At 44.0% G+C, this 9,901-nt stretch overlaps 1 non-coding gene across 1 annotated transcript; it reads right to left on the bottom strand.

Annotated features, from left to right (window-relative positions):
- Nucleotides 1-7,968: 7,968 nt before the first annotated feature.
- trnam-cau (transfer RNA methionine (anticodon CAU)) lies at nt 7,969-8,040 on the bottom strand. The gene has a single exon. It is a non-coding gene; the product is annotated as a tRNA-Met (tRNA).
- Nucleotides 8,041-9,901: the final 1,861 nt, after the last annotated feature.

The following is a 9,901-nucleotide window of genomic DNA, read 5'->3' as shown; positions in this document are numbered from 1 at the left end:
TCCCAGGGGATTAGTCTGGTGAACAACTGTTGCACTCCCTCTATGACAAGTGTCAGACAAACCCCCACCTGCCAAGACTGAGGGACACATTATTTCACCGCATGAACATTAAAACTTAAAAATTGCAAGCCCCAGACTGGAAAGACATTTGCATAGTAACAGACAGTGTTGAAACAATGGGGACCCAGTTGTTGCTTCCCCAATGCACAGAAGAAATGGTCAGACCAGTTTTAGTCACATGACTAACTGGCTATTGCAGAGGTTTGAACTGAGAGTTTTTAAATTCGAGAAAACAGTACTTGAAATCAGAAAGCACTTTTCTCCTGGACTGATAAGACCTCCCTCCTGCCTGCCTCCATCTCTTCCCCACGGAACTGAATCTTGTGAAAACAGATGAAGCTCAAAGAGAGAAAAGTCTCCTACGTGAACAAGGTTTAAGAAGAACACTAGGCCCCAACGAACAGCAAGACTAACTACAATCAAGTGAGCATGCAGCAGAGTAAAATAAAACGTTAGAGACTGCCTCAAAACTTTCACCTAACAATTTCTTCTCTTTTCTGTCCTTATTTGCATGTGTGTATCGCGTATGCATGCTAGCGTGGGCACGTCGTATATCCGTATGGGTGAACCGTATTAGAGTTTAAGTAAGTTTAATAAATATCGGTTTTCTTCTTTAAACCAAAGAAAGCCTGTTTTTGCTCATTACTTTGCCTTATAATTGGAAAGCTGTGAACAAGGATTCACAAAGGGGGAGCTCAAAACACAATGTGTTTAAAAATTAAGCCCTGTTACAATAAGACCAGGTGAAGAAATTAACAGACCCCTGGACACCTTTCTCACCTGGTCGTAACACAAGTATATACTTCCCGAGATAAAGAAACCACAATTGTACAGAATATTCTCGGTGTGGTCTCACCAAGTCATTATACAATTGAAGCAATACATCTTTACTCAGGTACTCAAATCCCCTTTCAATGAAGCCAACATACAATTTGCCTTCTTAATTGCTTGCTGCACCTGCATACTAGCTTCTAGTAGCTCATGAACAAGGACATCCATCTCCAACAAGAGAGAATCTAACCATCTCCCCATGAGATTCAATGGTAGTACTATCACTGAATCCCCCACTATCAACAGACTAGGGGCTACCACTGGCCAGAAATTGAACTGGAGTAGCCATATAAATACCGTGGCTAAAAGAGCAGGTCAGAGGCTAGGAATCCTGTGGCGAGTAACTCATCTCCTGACTCCCAAAAGCCTGTCCACCATCTCTTAGGCACAAGTCAGGAGTGTGATGGAATATTCTCCATTTGCCTGGATGGGTGCAGCTCCAACAACACTCAAGAAGCTCGACACCATCCAGGACAAAGCAGCCCACTTGATTGGCACCCCATTCACAAACATTCACTCCCTCCACCACTGATGCACAGCAGCACCAGTGTGTACCATCTACAAGATGCGTGGCAGAAACACACCAAGGCTCCTTCGACAAAACCTTCCAAACCCGCAACCTCTACCACCTAGAACGACAACGACAGCAAATGCATGGGAACACCGCCAGCTGCAAGTTCTCCCCCAAGCCACACACCATCCTGACTTGGAAGTATATTGCCATTCCTTCACAGTTGCTGGGTCAAAATTCTGGAACTCCCTAACAGCACTGTGGGTGTACCTACCCCACATGGACTGCAGCGGTTCAAGAAGGCAGCTCACCACCAACTTCTCAAGGGCAATTAGGGATGGGCAATACATGCTGGTCTCGCCAGTGACACCCACAACCCATGAATGAATAAAAAAGAAATCCAGGTCCCTTTGAACATCGACACTTCCCAACCTCTCACCATTTAACAAATACTCTGTCTTTCTGCTTTTTCTACCAAAGTGGATAACTTCACACTTACTCACATTATATTCCATCTGCCATGTTCTTGCCCATTCCCTTACCTTGTCCAAATCCCCTTGAAGCCTCCTTGCATTCATTCTGTACCTTTCAATCATGTAAATTTTGTCTGTTCTGTTTCAGATTTTATATTTAAAATGTGACCATGGTGACAGAGTTTATATAGATCTGATAGTGAGTTTGTTTTTGGACTGTGATTGATGTATCAACCTGTCAGCTGAACTGAATTGGAGTGAAATGGAAACAACTTCTGTATCTCCTGCTGTTGTTTGACTGTTGGATTGAAAATGTGTCTCTCGACTTTGGGATCAGTGTCTGTCTGACTACTTCTTTTGCTTGTTCCAGTGGAACTGATGAGCTGGCAGTATCTCTGTGCTTTGGGAGTGATCCTGTACCGACTGTGTGTTGGAACGAGCTCGCTGCACTTTTTCTTGTGGCCAGGAATCACCACATCGCCACATCCATTCAGGTTCCTTCATGTATTTGCCTGCAGGAATGAAAAGTAACTCTTAAACCTTAAGAACTGGTGAGATAGAAGATACAAAAGCGATCAATGTAATCGTCCCAATAATAATCATTTTGAACAATCACAAAATGAAAACCAGGAACACAAACAGTGTCAGTGTCTGACTCCACTGCAGCACTGCAGTATTCAGCTTCTGTTTACCAGGTGTTTGCAGTGGTTTTACAACAAGTTTGTGACATTCAGAAACAACACAAGCCCTGCACTGCTCAATGACTGGGACTGTCCGACAGAGCAGTGACCTTTACACAGTCACATTTCTATTTCAACGGAAAACAAGCAGCCACTATTTAAAATGTGCCTTTCACACTTCTCACCTGGTGTCTGCAATAAATGCTCTTTGTCTAACTGTCCACATCGTTATTTTGCGGCTATTTCCCCCCCACTGTTCACAATCCAACGAACAGTGAGAGACTGGAACTAAAGCAGGAAAATTCCCTCTCCTTTGGGTGGTGAAATTGTCACTGATTTTCAATAGTGATTTCTTCCCATTGTGTCTCCCTGAGCCTGTACAGACACTGTCCGAGAATGAACTCTCCCTTCCCCGTGTTCCCGGCTCACTCCATGTTCCGGGAGCAGCTCCTGCTCCACAGTGTCTGTTCCAAACACTCCCCCTCAACTTCCCACCACTCAATGCTAATCTCTGAGCACATCTGCGGACACGCTCCCAAAGCAGTGGCTGCTGGAAGCAGATGCTGTTTGTTCCCTTCCCCCGCATCCGGGAAGTCTCCATTAGCAGCTGATTTAAAGCATCTTTCCCTCATTGAGTGAACGGCCTCACAGACTGGGTTGGGGAAAGGCTGCGCATGCGCTCCAATCCTGATTGTGACGTCACATTGGGGGGCGTGGTTATGTCGCGCTTGCGCAGATCTTTGCAGCAATTCCGCATTCAGACATGAATGGGAACTTTCCCCATTTCACCCTCATCAAAGTCCCAAAGAAAGAAAGTGAAGAGGGGCTTGGACTGGAGGGAGGGAGGGGCGGAGTAGGGGGAACCTAGAACCCAGAAAGCTGCCCACTTGCCCCATTTAGATGCTCAATTGGCGGTCATTCCCTGCAGGGGGTTTGTTATTATTGAGCCCCTCCTGGTAAAACAATCCGATAGAAAGAGGGGAGAAAGGAGGGAGCCGGTGTGTTTTCTGGGACCTTGCAGAATTCATTTCAGCAGCAAAAGTCCCGGGTTATATTAACCCGAGTGAAACACGCTGTCAGTGAGAGGAAAACCGAACGGCCCTTTTCATCTTTTCATTGGAAACAAAGTAGAGCCGGAAGTGCGGAGAGCAGAGCAGACACACAAGCTCAATGAGAGGAGAGCTCGGCCGTCCCTGAGTTTCAGCTCCCGGCTCTTACATTTCCTCATCCACACTGTCTTTACTGTGGATGCTCAGGGGTTCCTTGTCGGATCTGAGGACTGTATCCATTAAACATTCTGAGTCAGGAGATCCACACACTCTCTGTTATCAAGATTTATGGGCAGGAATGTTTCAAAACTTTGTCTATGAAATCATTGTATTATTCACAGAACTAATGAGGCAATCGGTTCATTATTCAGGCCTTGAACTTGGTTTGGGAAGACCGAAAACTGAGAGGTTCAGCACCTTTCCACTTCTTCACTAATCTAACTGATTTTTTTGATGAAGAAACAGAAAAGGTTGATGAAGGGAAAGCAATGGATGTTTTCTATATGGATTTTAAGAAAGCGTTTGAGAAACTACCACATAAAAGGCTGGGTAACAAAACTGAGGCTCCTGGAATAGGAGGGTCAGTATCTGCTTGGATTAAAAAATGGCTGAAATAACAAAAAAAGTGAGTATTTGGTTGTTTTTCAGAATGGAAGATGGTGGACAGTGATGTCCACAAGGGTCAGTGCCAGGACCACCATATATACAAATGGCTTGAATATTGGAATCACAGAATCACAGAATTGTTACTGCACAGAAGGAGGCCATTTGGCCCATCGTGTCTGCACTGACTCTCTAAATGAGCAATTCACCTCATGTCACTTCCCCGTCCTCTCCCCATAATCCTGCACGTTCTTCCTTTTCAGAAAGCAGTCTAATTCCCCTTTGAATGCTTCAATTGAACCTGCCTCCATCACATTCTCAGGCAGTTCATACTTTAACCACTCGCTGCATGAAAAAGTTTTTCCTCATCTCGCTTTTGCTTCTTTTAGCTTTAAATCTGTGCCCTCTTATTCTCGATCCTTTCACAAGTGGGAATAGTTTCTCCCTATCCACTCTGTCCATTTTGAATACCACTATGAAATCTCCTCTTAGTCTTCGTTTCTCCAAGTAAATCAGTCCTAACTTCTCCAATCTATCTTCATAACTGAAGTTCCTCATCCCTGGAACCATTCTCATGAATCTTTTCCATAATCTCTCCAATGCCTTCACATCTTTCCTAAAGTGTGGCACCCGGAACTGGACGCAGTACTTCAGCTGAGTCTAGTGTCTTGTACAAGTTCAACATGACCTCCTTGTTCTTGTACTCTATGCCTCTATTACTAAAGCTGAGGCAACTGTATGCTTTATTAACAACTCTCTCAACCTATCCTGCCACCTTCAATGACTTATACCCTCAGGTCCTTCTGCTCCTGCACCCCATTTAGAATTGTACCCTTTATTTTATATTGTCTCTCCATGTTCTTCTGACCAAAATTTATCAATTGACATTTCTCGACATTGAACTTCACCTGCCATCTGTCTGCCCTTTCCACCAACTTGTCCATGTCCTTTTGAAGTTCTACACTATCCTCCTCAGAGTTCACAATGCTTCCAATGTTCATAACATCCACAAACTTTGAAATTCTGCCCTGTATACCAAGGTCTAGGTAATTAATATATATCAGGAAAAGCAGGAGTCCCAACACTGACCCTTGGTGACCTCCACTCCAAACCTTCCCCTAGCCCGAGAAACATCCATTGATCACTACACTTTGTTTCCCGACACTCAGCCAATTCCATTTTTTTTAGAGATACAGCACTGAAACAAGCCCTTCGACCCACCGAGTCTGTGCCAACCATCAACCACCCATATATACTAATCCTACACTAATCCCATGTTCCTACCACATCCCCACCTGTCCCTCTATTTCCCTACCACCTACCTATACTAGTGGCAATTTACAATGGCCAATTTACTTACCAACCTGCAAGTCTTTTGGCTTGTGGGAGGAAACTGGAACACCCGGCGAAAACCCACGCAGACACAGGGAGAACTTGCAAACTGCACACTGGCAGTACACAGAATTGAACCCGGGTCGCTGGAGCTGTGAGGCTGCAGTGCTGCACTGTGCCACTGTGCCATCCATATCCCTGTTACTGCTGTCCCTTATACTCCATGAGTTATAAATTTGCTCACAAGTCTGTTGTGTTGCATTGTATCAAACACCTTTTGAAAGGCAATAAAAGCAAAATACTGCAGATGCTGGAAATCTGAAATAAGTTCACGTTTCAGGTCAGTGACCTTTCAGATGCTGCCAGAGCTTTTGACAGTCCATGTCGACCACATCAACAGCATTGCCCTCATCAACCCTCTCTGTTACCTCATCAAAAAAACTCCAGCAGCACAGTTAAACGTGATTTTCCCTTAAGGAATTTATGCTGGCTTTCTTGAATTAACCCACATTTGTCCAAGAGACTATTAATGTTGTCTCGAGTTATTCTTTCGATAAGTTTCCCCACCTTCGAAATTAAACTGACTGGGGAGTGGGACGAGGTGAGTTGCTCTGGCAGAGAGCCAGCACGGGTTCGACAGGCTGAATGGCCTGCTTCTATGCTGTAGCCATTCTATGATTTTATGATTCTAGTAGCAACTGTTGGTGGAGAGGCAATGATGCAAGAATGTGTTGACAGAAAGGGGAAAATCTTGGCTGGTGTGTGTTTGCAGCATTTGCAGCTTGTGTTCGGGTTTGTGAATAAAGGTGATTTGGAAGCTGTGTTCCAGATTGAAGTGTTGACTGGAAGCAAGAAGTTGATGTAAATAAAGAGTAAAATGTGTTAACACAAAGCGTGTTGTGAATGTGGGTAGCAGTAAATAATGTGTTGGTGAATTATTTGTGTTAATAAATTCCACTGCGCCCTCTGCTGCAGGCTGCTGTTTCTATCCAGCTGTGTATTGGTGTTGTGTGTTTGCGAGATAAAAGCTTGTTTCAACGCTGTTTATGAAGCAATAGCATTGCACTCAAACAGTCCCAGACATAGCAACACACGTACAAAAGCAAAATACTGCGGAGACTGCAAATCTGAAACATAAACAGAAAATGCTTGAAATGCTCAGTAGGTCTGGCAGCATCTGTGCAGAGAGAACAGTTAACATTTCAGGTCTGTTTCGTTAACTCAAGTTAACTTTGTTTCTCTCTCCACAGATGCCGCCAGACCTAATGAGCATTTCCAACATTTTCTGTTTTTATTACAGCAACACAGGTGTTGGGAGGCTCAGCCTGGCTACACAATGTTACAAGGACGCTGAGCAACACCATCGACAATGGGACACAGAGAGAAAAACACAGAAAACCAAGAATAGACTATTAGGAAGCAGAAAGTGAGGGACAGACAGAGCGAGAGAGAGACAATGAGACTGAGATAGAGAAACAGGGCACTTGTCTGAAATAAACACAAGAAATGCTGGAAATACCCAGCAGCTCTGGCAGCATCTGTGGAGAGAGAAACATAGTTAACGTTTCAGGGAGTGACCCTTCTTCAGAACTGACAAATATTAGAAATGTAAAAGATTTGAAGCAAGTTAAGCAGGTGGGGGGGGGGGGGGAGGGGAGAGATAACAAAAGAGAAGGTGTTGATAGGACAAGGTCACAGAGAATAACTGACCAGAAGGTCATGGAACAAAGGCCAACCGTATGTTAATGGTAAAATAAAAGCAAAATACTGCGGATGCTGGAAATCTGAAACAAAAACAAGAAATGCTGGAATCACTCAGCAGAGTATGTTAATGGTGTGCTGAAAGACAAAGCATTACTGCAGAGAGGGTGTAAATAGACTGTAAAGCACAGAGCACTCCAAGCACAAGCATTAAAAAAATTAAAAAGCAGAAACAGTGGGTAGGCACAGTAGAAACAAACGAAACACACTAAAAAACCTAAAATAAAATAAGCAAATTAAAAAGAAAAAAAGGAAAAATAACTACACATAAAAAGGAGAGGGTGGGGGGAGTGTGTGGTGGGTGCTGTCATGCTCGGAAATTATTGAATTCAATGTTCAGTAAAGGTTTTCCGTGTTATTGTTTTACTTTCTGTTACTCACCATCTCCTGACTGTGACCATTTGCCGTCGTTTTACATCTGCTGGTGGAGAGGAGGCGCTGCAGGAATGGTTTGACAAAGAGGAGAGACTGGGGTGAAACGTGTTTGCAGCTGGTGCAGCTTGTGTTCCTGTGCGCAACAAATTGGTTTGTGAGACTTGTTGCTGATTGATGTATTGAGTGGAAGAAAAAAGCTGATTGCAATAAAGCGTTTGAAGAAGCATGATGTGATTGTGGATAAACACTTGATGTTTTCAAAGGAAACAATTTGTGTTCCTACAAAACTTGAATAGCAGAGAATGGTTTCGATCCATCGACCTCTGGGTTATGGGCCCAGCACGCTTCCACTGCGCCACTCTGCTACCGGGTGACTTTGATTTCAACTGCCTATTAGTGAAATATGATCATTTCCCCAATTTTTTTTTAACAAAATCGGATTGTTGTCAGATTGCTCAAGAACCCAGACTCAGCAACACACTCGCTGACAGACTCACCCTCACTGCACAATGGCACAAGGACACTGAGTAACAGCACCGACAATCAGGCAGGCAGAGAAAGACACACAGAAAACCAGGAAGAGATTTCAGGACCCAGAAAGGAACAGACAGAGAAAGTTACTGAGCAAACCAGCAAGAGACAGCGAAAGACGGATGATTTATGGAAACGTGTTCTCTGTTAAGATGTCCCCTGTGTTCTTTTAAAGATATTTCCTGCTGTGTAATTGAATATTTTCAGTGTTTTCTGTTTTAAGCTCTCCCTCTTGTCCTGGCCAGTATTTATCCCTCAACGTCACTAAAACAAGTGATTATCTGCTCATTATCAGATTGATCTTCGTGGCAAATTGGATGCAGCATTTCCTACAACAGTGACTATGTTTTAAACGTCCTTCCCTGGCTCTCTGGGTCTTTCGCACAGCATGAGGCTGTGTGTGAGATCCCAGTCCAACCCACATTCCCTGTGTGAGAGCCCAGTCCACCCACATTCCCTGTGTGAGATCCCAGTCCATCCCACATTCCCTATCTGAGATCACAATCCACCCCACATTCCCTGTGCACGATAATAATTTGCTTCTTTTCTTTCTTACTGTATTCGCTGTTGTGTAAAGATGCTCTCTGGTATTATGTAAAATGGTTCCCTGTTGGGTAAGGATCTTCTCAGTTGTGCAAATATGATCCGTCTTGTGTAAAAGTGTTCCCGGTTGTTTAAATATGTTCCATGCTCTGTAATGTAGAGCTGAGTCTGCACTAATGGAATTGCGACAGTATCTTCCAGTCTGATACTGTATGAGGGCTGGAATATGATCCAAAGCTCAGTCTATACAAATTGAATTGCTATTGTGTCTTTCAGTTTCACAATCTGGGTGCGTTTTAAACTGAAATCTCAGTTTGTTTCTCAGGTTATACTATCTTTCAGATTCTCTCAATCTGATAACGCACTTTAGACTTAGACTTATATAGAGTCATAGAGTTATACAGTACAGAAACAGGCCATTCGGCCCATCGTGTCTGTGCTGGCCATCAAGCACCAAAGTATTCTAATCCCATTTTCCTGCACTTGGCCCGCAGCCTTGTATGCTATGACGTTTCAAGTGCTCATCTAAATGCTTCTTAAATGTTGTGAGGGTTCCTACCTCTACCACCCCTTCAGGCAGTGTGTTCAGATTCCAACCACCCTCTGGGTGGAAAACAATTTCCTCAAATTCCCCTCTAAACCTCTTTCCCTTTACCTTAAATCTTTGCCCCCTGGTTATTGACCCCTCCGCTAAGGGAAGAAGTCTCTTCCTATATAACCTATCAATGCCCCTCATAATTTTGTATTCTTCAATGATGTCCCCCCTCAGCCTTCTCTGCTCTAAGGAAAACAACCCTAGCCTTTTCAGTTTCTCTTCATAGCAGAAATGCTCCAGCCCAGGCAACATCCTGGTGAATCTCCTCTGCACCCTCTCCAGTGCAATCACATCCTTCCTATGGTATGGTGTCCAGAACTGTACACAGTACTCCAGCTGTGGCCTAACTAGCGTTTTATACAGCTCCATCATAACCTCCCTGCTCTTATATTCTATGCCTCCACTAATAAAGACAAGTACCCCATATGCTTTCCTAACCACCTTATCTACCTGTGCTGCTGCCTTCAGTGATCTATGGACAAGTACACCAAGGCCCCTCTGACCTTCTGTACTTCCTAGGGTGCTACCATCCATTGTCTATTGCCTTGCCTTGTTAG

This window comes from Heterodontus francisci, unplaced genomic scaffold, assembly GCF_036365525.1.
Source record: "Heterodontus francisci isolate sHetFra1 unplaced genomic scaffold, sHetFra1.hap1 HAP1_SCAFFOLD_43, whole genome shotgun sequence".
In the NCBI taxonomy this organism is placed as follows: Eukaryota; Metazoa; Chordata; class Chondrichthyes; order Heterodontiformes; family Heterodontidae; genus Heterodontus; species Heterodontus francisci.
This window is presented reverse-complemented; position numbering and strand designations above follow the sequence as displayed.